The sequence below is a fragment of the Columba livia genome, chromosome 3, assembly GCF_036013475.1.
Source record: "Columba livia isolate bColLiv1 breed racing homer chromosome 3, bColLiv1.pat.W.v2, whole genome shotgun sequence".
NCBI classification, from domain to species: Eukaryota; Metazoa; Chordata; class Aves; order Columbiformes; family Columbidae; genus Columba; species Columba livia.
Genome location: NC_088604.1, coordinates 34,889,853 through 34,902,597, shown reverse-complemented (window position 1 = coordinate 34,902,597; position 12,745 = coordinate 34,889,853). Strand labels below are relative to the sequence as shown.

General features: G+C 42.7%; 1 long non-coding RNA gene across 2 annotated transcripts; it reads right to left on the bottom strand.

Annotated features, from left to right (window-relative positions):
• Positions 1-6,414: 6,414 nt before the first annotated feature.
• LOC110361985 (uncharacterized) lies at positions 6,415-11,670 on the bottom strand. 2 transcript variants are annotated; one of them, XR_002418905.2, is made up of 5 exons: positions 11,562-11,670; positions 11,343-11,470; positions 11,183-11,260; positions 9,641-10,105; positions 6,415-8,018 (listed from the first exon to the last, which is right to left on the bottom strand). It is a non-coding gene; the product is annotated as an uncharacterized LOC110361985 (long non-coding RNA). The 2 variants fall into 2 exon arrangements; XR_002418904.2 differs by lacking the exon at positions 6,415-8,018 and having other exon boundaries at positions 8,053-10,105.
• Between the last annotated feature and the right edge of the window lie 1,075 nt (positions 11,671-12,745).

Genomic DNA, 12,745 nt, shown 5'->3' with positions numbered 1-12,745 from the left:
TCCAGATGCTTTGAGCCAAGATTTCTCTGAACACAATGGCTCTTCTGAAATGAAAGGCTGGTGTCTGCATCATGCAGTAGCTTTGTTTGCTCCGTCATTCCGAAAGAAAATTAGTCACAGATCCAGACCCAGTGTGTGGGACCATTCTCACTGGTAACCCTGTAGCGAAGAGCAACTCATGTTCACCTGCTTGCTTACAGTCCAAATTATATAGGTTATATTAGAGAATTCAACTGGTTCATTTTGCTTGCAGATGGTCAAACTATCAGGACAATTGTGACCAGCAACAGTGAATTTAACTGTCTGTGTTAACTCTTCTGCAATGACTTCTTTGGGAGAATACTGTGGTGGTAAGAGATAGAAGTCTGAGGTTAAACACTGTGGGTATTTGTGAGTGGATGGTTATTTGTCTTAATTTTCTTGTCCTAATTGTGAGTGACTGCTGCCCTCCTAGAAGACAACGCTTTGCTCCTGAAGATACTCCTGGGGTGGGTTGCTTATGTTTCTTCCCTGTGGTTGAGGATTCTAAGGCATAGAACAACTATGTAACTGCTAGAGTTATTAAGGATCATGTAGTGAATGGAGGGTTGTTTTTTGTTTCTTTGCAAGGCAACCCATGAACATCTGGCAAATTCTAACATGCTGAACTGATGTGCCCTTCTGTTTCAATTACAAATGTGTAGTTTCTAAGCTGTTTCATGTAGTCAGCCCCTTCTTAAGTTCACAAATGTTCACGTCTTGTTACCAGACCCTTCCTGAAGCAAACAGCTGTGGTGACTTGCACAAAAAACAAACATGTATGTGCATTAGGAAGGTGGAAATAAATTAATCTGCTGGGAACAGTATCACAGGTGTAGTTTTCCTTTTCCCCTCATTGCCGTTTATCTCTACAGCTTTTCTTGCTGTGCTTTCTAGTTTTAGGGTTTCTTGTATTGCAATACTGTGACAGTTACAGTGTGTGAAGCCAGCGCTTTGAGAGAGAATCTTCATGGGCGAAACCTGTGGGTCCTTCTGACATCTGTAATCCATGTTTCTGCCTTTGAGTAACAGTTTTCCACTGACTGGAAGCAACTTTTGCAAGGTCTCAAAAGGGTCTATGGACTTGAGGATTGGGTGTATTGATCCCCTGTAGTCCTCATGACTCCTGGTCTCAACTACTGTATCCAGGTAGTCTGCATGTTGCTTTTAGTGGTGGCAGTATTTAATAGAACTTGATTGACTGCGAAAGAATCTGTCTTTTGTGGTGAAAAATAGGTCACAAATGTTTTTATGATGGTTTGTGTATGATTTTGATGTCTATGTCCAGTTGTAGACTCTGGTTGATAGATGTTCAGGTCATATGGCTGTTAAATCTGTTGGTTTTTGCTTTCCTTCTGAACCACCAGAGATGATGGGAGAAATTCCTCCATTCCAACAATAAAAGATCATTAGAGTTGTGTTTTAGTGGAATACTCAGAGAGATTGTTACTGCCCTAGGAAAACTGATCTTCCAGTTCTGATCCCCTGGAGAGTGGTCATCAAAAAAAAAAGGTACAGAACAGGAAGTTTTAAGAATAAACATTTTAAGAGAGGAGATGAATGGTGGAGGGAGCATAGTAGATCTCCTGTAATTCAGGAGAGGAGATATAAGCTATAGGAGGTGAACTTGGGATGCCCTTCACAACACTGAACTGAAGCCTGAAGAACACTTCAGTGGTCAGAAATGTGAACTGGGAAATGCTTAAACTTATGGAATATTTTGTCTCAGATCTGTGGTATCTTTGGGCTAGCTAAAGAGTAAAATAAAAAGTACAATCAGTGATTTTTTCAGAGCGCTAATAAATACCGTGTTTCTGACTTTGCTTCACCTGTTGCATACATGCCTAAAGATGTGAACTGCAGATCTATAATGCTTTTAAAACGGGGACTTGGCTTGGAGAGCATGTGCTTAGGCTGCTTGGTACACTCAGGTTTGTTGCTGGTCCTGGTACAGAAGCTCTAATCCAGCTAGCCTGGAGCCTATTTGCACCATCGGGAAAAGGGAAAGAATATCAGATCTGCCACATCAGGAATTTGTCCAGGGGCAAATAGCTACAAGAGCATCAGCAGAGCTGGGCTTTTGCTGTACTTGTGCCATAGAGAGTACTTCAGGTGAGCCTTTGCTATTGAGGAAAATAGTGATAAATTCTGCATAGTGCTCAAATTCTGCATAGTGCTCTAAAGTGGACACCAGCAAAAATCGACATGGCAGAAACGAGCACCTTCAGGAGAATGGTGCTGCCAGCTGCAGGAAGAGAGGTTGTGTTCCTGGAGCTGCATGGCTTTGCTAAGCCTGACCTCTTGTTCCAAGATAACAACTTTAAAAATAAGAGATGCCCTGAGTGACATTGCTAATTTAAAAAAATCCCTTTTGTTGGATCAAATTTAACATAGTCTCCTATTTCGAATTATCTCTTTGATTAGCTGCAAAGTTTTGATGTCTGCAGGAGAACAATTGCATCAGTGTGCACTGTCAGCCGGGACTTGTGGCTGCTGGGGAGTTGCTAGGATACCTCGCTAAAAGGTACGATTCACTTGATTAACCACCAACCCAGTTTGCATGAGAAATATTTTTCCTATCTTTTGTTTTGTGCTGGCTTCAACTGTGCATTGGATGTGCATGTGTATTTAGAGCAAGCTACAGGTTGATTGTCATGTGTGTCTTTAGCCTGTTTTTGATGTGCAAAAAACCCCTCTGTGCTCCATGGCAAAGAATCCAGGGCATTTATAGTAGCAATTCCAGTAATCTGTAAGATGAGCACTGCTTCCAAAACAGAACATCAACCATAGGGAACCAAGGGAAGGTCTGAATTTGGATACACATTTCTGGCATATAGCCAAGGCTTAACTTGATATCTGTGAAGATGCAAGGGAATTTTCCATGTCCTATGCATTATTTTCTTTCCCTGCTTTGAGCAGGAGGTTGGACCAGATGACCAACCAAGGTCCCAACCAAAGCTGTTCTATGATTCTGTCATCCTTGCCACATCCCACTGGTGTTAGTGCTCCCTTCCAGCAGAAGTCCTTTGCACACAGCTCCTTCGTGCTACTTGCACAAAGTTGCCTCAGCCACCTCCTGTGTGTCCATCTGTTCTTGGATATGACAGCATCGTATTCAGGACACAAATCCTAACTCCACTTTCTCTCTCTCCACAATAGCTGCTTTGTGCATGCACATCCTTCCAATACCCTTTTTTCTTCATCTTCCTGTTTCCTGAAACATTTTGTTCAAACTTTGTCTTCACCATCTTTTGTCATCATTTCTGTGAATCTTCCCTTGTCCTGCAACCCTCTATCTTTTCTTTCCCTCTAACTTTCATAAAGTCCTCTTGCGGCTCCCACTGTGTCTTTCTTATCAAATGACCATCGCTCATTGAACAAGTGTCTTTCTTATTGAATGACAATCACTCATTCACTCTGTCTGAACAGGCTTCTGCTTTTCATCTCCTAAACACCAGTTACCTTCTCCCTAATATGCCTTGAGCTCCTTTGCTCTCCTACAGTTGCTTCCTCACTCTGGAGCTCCCTACCAGCCACATTGTGCAGTGTTTCTTCTCATCTGTGGGTGAGAGTAGTGTTGCAAGAGGGTAGGAAGAGCCTTGTAGGAAGGGGAGATGACATTACTTTTCACTTGTACTCATACACCCACATATGAGCACTGAGTTGCATGTACTCAAGCGGTCTGTCTGGTGACCGGGCACCAAGACACTTGTACCCATTTGGGCTGGTCAGGGATCATTACAGCAACCCAAAGAACAAGGCTTGCCTGCTTTGGAGTCTTCTTCACACCTCCTGGTCACTGCTTTGGCTGGGGAGGGTGACTGTCTTGGGAAGTGCCCTTAAGGAGCTGCCCATGATATTTGTGTGTCTTGTGAGTCTCTAGGATTTCCTCACTCTCCTTTCTCACTAACTCTGAGCTGCCAAGGGCTCCAGCCTGGTCCTTATCTTCCCACCATCACCCTTCAACGGCTTAAGTCCTTATCTTAGTCTAGCTATAGGCCACCCCTTCTACTACAAGTAACCTGAAAAGCTGCACATTGCTGTGCTCAGATCTAGATGACCTGCTGCTCTGGGTGCCTCTTACAGCCCTTGTGCCCATCTGCCTGCTGCTCCCTCACCCCATACCTTCCCAGTCATCCTCCCTTCACACCAGTTGTCTTGTTTCCATTGTTGTTATCTACACTGTGATATATTGGGAGTCTGTGAGACCTGGGCTATGTGCTGCTGTGTTTTGCAAAGCTTCTAATGAGCTCTTAGCTTCACAGCTTGCTACTTAATAATTCTCCTGGTAGCGAGGATGGATAACTCAGGTGCTGTAATTCACTTGAGATCAGTTAATTACTAGTACTCAGCATAAAGAAATCGTGTTTGGATTGGCAAACTGAACTCCCATACCTGACCTGCCTCTTGCTGTAAAGCTAAACCTGGCTTTGAATTCTCAGTCAAAACAAGCACTAAACTAAGCTTTAAACTGCCTGTGTGAACCAAGCACCTGACCCTTGGGGAACGATTCTTAACTGGCAAGTGTTTGTTTGCTTGGTACGTGGTTTTCCTTGTCTCATCACCAATCTTACAGGATAATAGCCACAGCGCTTGGGTTTCTTTATAGATTCTCTAAACCTATGGGGCAGAAGCCACCCATGTGGAAACCCAGAGAAAATTAGAAATACAAAAAGCTTTCTCCAAGTCACACTGGTTGATGACAGAAGTTAGACTAGAAATTTCCTTATTCTCATGCATTACGAGGCACTGCACTTGTTTTCATGTGTGCATACAGACACATGGTGTGAATTTTGGGGTTAGTCCTATGCAGGGACAGGAGTTGGACTCAGTGATCCTTGTGGGTCCCTTCCAACTCAGGACATTCTGTGATTCTACAGGCATCCTCTATCCAAATCTCAGGTATTGTAACGAAAAAGGTCTTCAACCAATCTTCAGTCCTGGAATGGGTTGCAATGTGTAATTTCTTCTACTAAATAAATGCATAAATATAGGATGAAAGTGTACCAAATAAATCCTAATAACTTCTAAAAATCCTGTCTCTTTGATTGTGGTGTTTGTTTCAAATGAATATACCACATATGGTGGCACGTAGATGTAACTTTGCTTTAACTGATAAATCACAGCATGCTTATGATAATATACCTGCGACCCAAAGAACAACCACCACAGTTAAACCATGAGCAACATCTACAGCATTCACTAGAAATATTTAATTCTAAGCAATATTAATATTTTTATGTTCTTCTCAGTTATAAATTACACTCTGAGATCTAGAATTCCTCCAAAACCTAATCAAGTAAATCCTCATTTTAATGAGTGGCAATCACAAAACCTGTACTCGTCCTGACTTTCTGAGCAGCAAAGCATTGCAGTGCCTATTGAATTCAACACAAGATTAATCTTCCTGGGCAGCAGACTGTTGTCCTGAGATAATGTGTAGTCCTGTAGAAGATCTGCACCATCAGTACATTGGAGATCAATAGTTTTTGCCTTGATTTGGCCAAATGATGTTCTTTGGCTGGTGCAATCAGCCAGAGCTCAACTGAAAGTCTGAAACAAAGCATGTGTTATTGTTCATGGTACTTCATATTTCTTGAAAGATAACATGTTGAATTTTATAAGCAAATTGCAAAGTAATTGCAGATTCCTGTTAGCTAAGGCTGATACAAATCACTGCTTAAAGAGCCTTGTTTATTCAGACATGTCATTCCTGAGTAGCTCTTGTAACTGCTCTCTATGTATCTGCTGCCATTTTGTGTTATCTAGCTCAGGATAAAGTTTTATGAAATATATCATGGCCCACTTTCACTTGAGCACACTGTCTTGCTAGTTCAATGTTGCTTTATCTTCTGAGCCATGAAAGCCATAGGTCTTTCACACTATTTACCTATGATCTGGGACAAAGATGCCTTCTTACCACAGACAATAAACATTTGAAAAAATGAACTTTGCACAGGATGTCTTTCCCAAATTCCAAAGGGATATTAAGTATTTTGTCATCTTACTGATAATTTAAATTATTGCACAGAAGTAGCTCATGGATTATTTGGTGGCTGTATAGTCAGTGGGTACAACAGCTGTCAAGAGCTCCTGTGTATCACAGGAGTTTCCTTTAGAGGGCACCATTGACTTCCCTGAAGTCTACATAAATGTCTGTTCTTGCTGTTAATGAGGTTTGTTATCCACATCTGGACGTTTGAGGTCCATGTCTTGAATATTTTTGCTCTAAATACTTGAGATACCATGGGCTACTGAACATGGTCTACTGTACACGGTCTACCGTACACAAATACTTGATATAAAATACACCTTCCATTGACTTCTCAAGCCTTGGCTATGATAGTTTTTCTTAATCATCAAGCAAAATGTTGGAAGCAACATACACTCCCCAGGATGCTGAACTGCATATTTTAATAGCAAGGACTGGAAGGCTGAGCTTCAAGCCACAGAGGCCAGCATACAAATCAGCCTTCACTCCCATTGTGTCATCTAAGAGATACAAGCTTTTCCATCTTGTATGATTCCTATCATGAAGGAAGTTGCTTTTAGATTTCTTAATCTTTTTTTCCACTTCTTATTTTTCAATGAAGCACAGAGAAGAGAGAAGTATAAAAAGTGCCTACCATAGTCTCCCAGCTTGAGGGAACGCAGGATTTAAGGGAGGTCCACAGTCAAGTAAGCAGGATAATTATGTAAATAAGTGTCTGCTCCACAACAAAAAATGAGATTGATTTTAGAATTTATATGACAGAAGGATGTCTCTCCTTTGTCCAGATAATTATTGTAGTTTCATGGAGATGAAGGAATATCCAACAAATGGTCATTCAGATGTTTACCTTCTCTCTCGCTCCTTATTATGGTTACGTATACACTCTTCCGTGCACTTGCATCAACGCATTCCTGATAATGTAGGTTCATATTTTATACTTATGTGCCTAATTAACTGCAGAGCTGGAGCAAGCCCATCTCTAACATTACAGATGACTGGGGACTGTTTAGTGCATTTGCAGCCCATGAACCAAATCTTTGATCACGCTCATAATGTCGTCTTCTTTCATTGACTTAAAAGGTACCTGTAGCCTACAGTAGGAGCAGACTGACTGGCACAGGCAGAGCAGGAGGACTGGGTTGAAGAAAGACCAAGAAAAACAAAGAATAGCTCAGATGAGGGTGGAAAAGCCATCCTTTGAGGGCTTGCAAAGCATTTTTGCAAGCATGATGAAGCACTCATAGGGCAGCCTAGCAGAACTCCTCAGGTATGTAATCCCATGAATCTCACCAGCCCATCACTTATCTCTTCTTTCACCTCTGCCACAGCAGATTAAACCTCCTAGATGGACCTGATATTCAGGAAACACAACATAAACTTAACTCGTGTTAGTGGGATTCACTGTTATGCATTGATCCCCAAAAGCTTTCAACCTGTTACAACACATTGAAAACAATGTGGGTTTTTTTCCTAGATATATCAGCAGAATTAAGCCAGAAGAAAATCTAGTTCTCCCGAACTTCTAGGTTATTTGGGTAGTCCTCTATGGCATCCATGGTTACATGCCTGTGATCCTAAACCTCAGGGAATTGCATGTCATTTCTAGGCTGCTCAGTCACTACAAATCCCATAAGATTTTTAGCTTTGATTTTAAAAATCCAGGGTGTTTTTCTCCCTATGGTTGTCAAGAAAATCTTGACATTTAGAAGCTAGAGGCCTCAAAAAACAGAAGTATATTTAGGAAATAAAGTATGATAGAAATAATAGAAGTTCCAAATGCATATTTCATCTTGTACTTCAAAAAGACAAAAACACACCGAAGAACACCACCACCAAACCCAACAACAAAAAACCCCAAACAAACAAGCAAAAAAACAAACTTAATTTTCCTGACAGAATATGACAATTCATTATCTCATATTTGCTCAGAAAAACAGTTCAAGTCTCCATGAAGATGATCATGAGTTTCAGGCCGGTTTGTGCTGTTACACTGAATGCTGTATTCTTCCTGTATAAGAGAAAAATTATCCAATCAAATCTAATCCAGTTATATGATTATTTATTATCAGCAACTCCACCTTACAGGAGGAGAACAAGTACACAATCTGACTCTTCCAGAGCTGCAAGGAAGATTTGGCTACCTGGTACCTTGAGGGAAGCTTTGCCTCTCAGTAACTACGCTGCTTGGTCCAGTTTCAGACTTGAGTGCCATGTTTTAATCTCAGTTCATACAAAAGTCAGTGGGGCTGTCAACAACCTCTCTGTAACCACAACTTCCTTGCACCTTTGTTCCTCCTTCCTCCAAAAGGTGAGAACAGTGATGTGTCTCAGGGAGGTGCTATTAACTTACAACTGTTCGTAACCCTTTCTGAGATAGATCTTCCTCTCAAAGCTCAAGGGTCTAGGACACCTCAGAGTTAAAATCAGTCCAGTGAAGTACAACCTAAATTTAAAGGAAACCAGTTACCTATTGATCTAACAGGTTCTCACCTCCTCTTTTTCAAAACCATTCATAAAATACCTCACACTCAAACCAAGTTTAAGAGCACTCAGGCACCTGACCTGCAGAGAAAGCCGTGGGCAGTAGATCCTGAAATAGCTCTGAACATCCAGGCCACAAGTCTGGAGCATCTCTGAGTGCTATGAGCATGGCAGGCCACAGCAATGTGTGGTGAAACATGGCTGTTCTATGTGATTTCAAGTTTATCACACTAACTTGCTGCTCATAATGATTCTACATGAGATGAGTGGGCTCCCCATTGCCAAAAGGCAAAACTAGAGCAGAAGGCAGCCACAGACACAAACTAAACCTGGGCCTAAAGTCAGTTTCTATGGTGAGGGCATAAAACATCCTCATTTTTCTGTGCAGCTCCTTGCCATGGGCTTCCCTTACCTCCTCTGGAAATAGAGGCTCTCCAGTCACTTTAGTGTTCTCATACTCTGCAAGTTTGTATGGAGTCCTCTACTTGTCAGGCAGAGGTAGATTGGTGCACGTGTCTGGCAAAATCATCATTAGATATTATTTTGAGTTGAAATTGATATGTGTCTGTGAGGAGCTGTAAGCTATGGGAGCTAGGACCCAGGCAGAAGATCTGTGCCTCATCTCTTAATTATTAATGATTATTTAGTAGTTTACTCAAAACTCTAATGAAAATGTGTCTGCAACTCTGACAAGCTTTCATGACCAAAAGCTAAGGAAGATGTTTCACTATGTGTCACTCCTTTGCCTCAGTGTGTACGCTCTGACAAACCTCACTCCTCTTCTTAGTGGCTTCAGCACTGCATAATCAATTGAGGCAGTATTAGAATCAGTGTGTTGCTTAAACACGGGCAGCTTTTCTAACAGCTGTAGGAAGCTCATCAATAGATTTTACAGGGATCATGAGGGTTCACCCTGTTACATGGCTTCTACTCCACAGGCCAAATAAACTACTTGGCTGGTGATAGACTGGCAGTTGTCAGTTGAGTTGGGTTCTCAATTTAAGAATTCCTGGACCCCAAAAGCCATTTGCTTTGCTTTTTTTGAGCAGTATTTGATTACTACTGCTTAGGGAGATTCGCAGCAAATATTCTGGTTTGGTTTCATCTGGTCTTCTGCTGTATCTATCTTGTAAATTTTAGAAATTTCACCTGGTTTTCTGCTGTATTTTTCTGGTAAGTTTTCCAATTATGGCAGAACTAAGGGAACAATTTGCCTATGGTATCACATGGCAGTACATGGAGTTCCTTGAGACTGTTCTGTTTTAATGATGGGTCTGGCTGCATATTCAGGGGGATCTGAGAAGTATGAGGAATCGTTCTTCCCTGGTTCACCATCACAGGGTCACACCATATTTTTCTGTCCCATGCTTCAGGTGATACGATGTGTTTCCCAATCAGTAGAATGTCAAGAGGATGACAAGTATCACTTCATTTTTTTCCCCTCTAACTTTTGTTGCTTCTTTTCTTCTTGTAAAGGCCTCTGCAGCAGCTCAGTTTTCAATGACAATAAATCCCCAGGTTTTGTGCCTATTTCCTTCCTCAAATTTTGCTTTTCTTTGATCAGGATTTTCCTCTCTTGACAACTGGGTTGTACACAGGTACTTCAGTCTGCACCTGTAAAGAAAAAAAAATTAAAACACTTTCATTGACAAAGAACAGCACGCTACAAAAAACACTAGTCAATACTGGTCTTGGGTATACCCTGTAAAATAATAAAGGGACTGACCACTCCACTGTCCATGGCTACACCATCCCAGATTTTACTATACAACCTTCACCTATGCAATCTAGACATGTCAATAGATTAGCCATGGACTCCTAGGGCTAAGGCTGGCTGCCCCGACTCTACAACTACAAGCAGAGCAGCTCCAAGGCAAACACACATGCACAGACCCACACTCCACAGAACACCACACACAATGCGACTCTAACAACACTAAAAGCTGTGAGGTAAGGAGCCTCTACTTCAACACCAGAAGATAAAGGAGCTGAATGTCATCGCCCCTTACAAGACAGTACTGGCGTAACAAATGATACAAGGACAAGAAACCAGACTCAAGATGTAAAAACTTCAAGATGCTGGGAAGAAGTGCCCAACCCTTGAACTGGAGAGCTAGAGAGGAGAACTGACAACACAGCCCAGAACACCACATAGAACACAACTGACCAAAAGCATCCAAGCCATGCTTTCAGCAGCTGACACAGAAAAACAGCACCCAATTAGCACTATGTCAATCAACACAGGCGTTCCAGACCCTGGAATGGCACAGATGCCTGCTAAGCAACGTCTAGTGCAGCAAGACCTGAGAACTGTCTAACAGGCACAAGGCAGGCTTCCCAAACTACACCACCACAGGCTGGAGCTGCCCTGGCCAGCACAAACTGGCATAACACTCAAAAGTTCCCTGCCCCCTTTACCTGCCCAGAGGGGACTGTTCTTGGATGCCCTTTCCCAACTTTAAACCCCCTTCCTGCAATTCCCTGCTCACCCCCAGCCCAGGCACCTCCACTCAGCTTTCAGAAGGCCAAGGGACTAAATCCATCCTCAAAGGAAACCACCACATGGACTAACAGGGATCTTCCTGCAGTGCCAGTTCCCCTTCAACATCTTCAATAAGAAAACACACACACAAAGAAGTGCCAGCACTAAGTATCACATGGGTCAACACCAAACACTTCCACAACACCCACCTCCTCTGAATTTCAAGGGTGTTCTGTTCAGTGGCTTATGCCATGGGCAGAGGCAGAAACCCTTATCACTCATGGCACCTAAGAAAAAAATAAATAATGACTGTAGTGGTTGGGACAAGTCCCCAGCCCCACACTCCTCCTCACCTCTACCCCAACTCACCACAAATGGTCATCCAAGTTCAGAAGTGGCCCACAAAGCACCTGCAAAACCAGGAAATACTGAACCAAGACACCAGGCAATATTTTGCTTGTCAACATTGACAAGGTTCCTAGGTTCCCCTTCAACACCTGCAATAAGAAAACAAACACACACTAAGCAAAGCAAGAGCCAAACCAAGCCCACTTACAAGCACACATGCTATTATGTACAATGCTGAACCTCAACCAGATGCCTCAGCTACTGCAGGTAAGAAGCTACAGAACCAACAAAACCTCACAGCAGCAGCCCCAGAGCAGAACAAGGTAGCTGGTTCAGGGATGGGGCTTATATACCACAGGCCCCGCCCACCCCCTTTTCCCATAATCCCCTGTGAAAGGGGCGTGGTCAATCACCCCAGGCCCCACCCACCACCCTTCTCACAATCACTGTAAATAACAACACCTGTGCTTTTCCTACATCTCTTGCGTCTGCAATGTGACTGAGTAGGGATTTAAATTTAGTTTTTCTAGGCCATAGATAGGAAAAAATGGATGTCATACCAAGCTGTGTGAAAATGTATCCCATTAAATAACTACATTATTAGTTAAATAACTACATTATTATAATGGTGCATTGAAATTTCTTATAAAAAATAAGATGCAATTGCGTTACACTAAATTTCTAGCAAGACCAGATCTACTACCTAACTTCTACCAGGAGTGAATTCTGGGTAGCCAAACAAAGCAGGATTAGATTCCATATGAATCTCTTCTAAAAAATAACCCAGGGCTCACTTTGTCCCCCAGGACTCCAAAGGTCTCCCAAGGACCCCTCTCATCTTCCAGGACTCCCCAGACCCTCCCCAAGTATCATTTCATCTCCTTGGGGCTCCCCTGAGATCCACGGTGCTCCTCAGGGCTCACCTCAACTCCCCAAGACTGCCAAGTTCTCCCCAGGGCTCACCTTGGTTCCTCAGGGCTCCCAATGCCTCCCTAGAGCTCCCCATTCCTCCCTGGGGCTCCCCAAAATGTGTCTTGGCTCCCCAGCGCTCCCCATTCCTCCCCAAAATGTGTCTTGGCTCCCCATTCCTCCCCATTTCTCCTCAGATCTCTCTGATCTGTGCAGCTGCCAAAGACACCAAAGTGACACCAAAACCCACCCAAAAACATGCCCAAAAACAATCCAAAACACACCCAAAACTTCCCAAAAGAATCCCCAAAACCTGCCCAAATTCCCTCTACAACAGCCCACAACCCCCTGAAAATGACCCCAAAATCCAACCAAATACCTCAAAGAGCCCCCGAGCAGACCCATCGCTGTGAGTGGCACTTTATTGGCACACACAGAGTGGCCCCATCCACGCTGTTCACAATTGTTACAAATTCATTGGAGTTTTTTGAAATTTTTAACACACAATACATCCA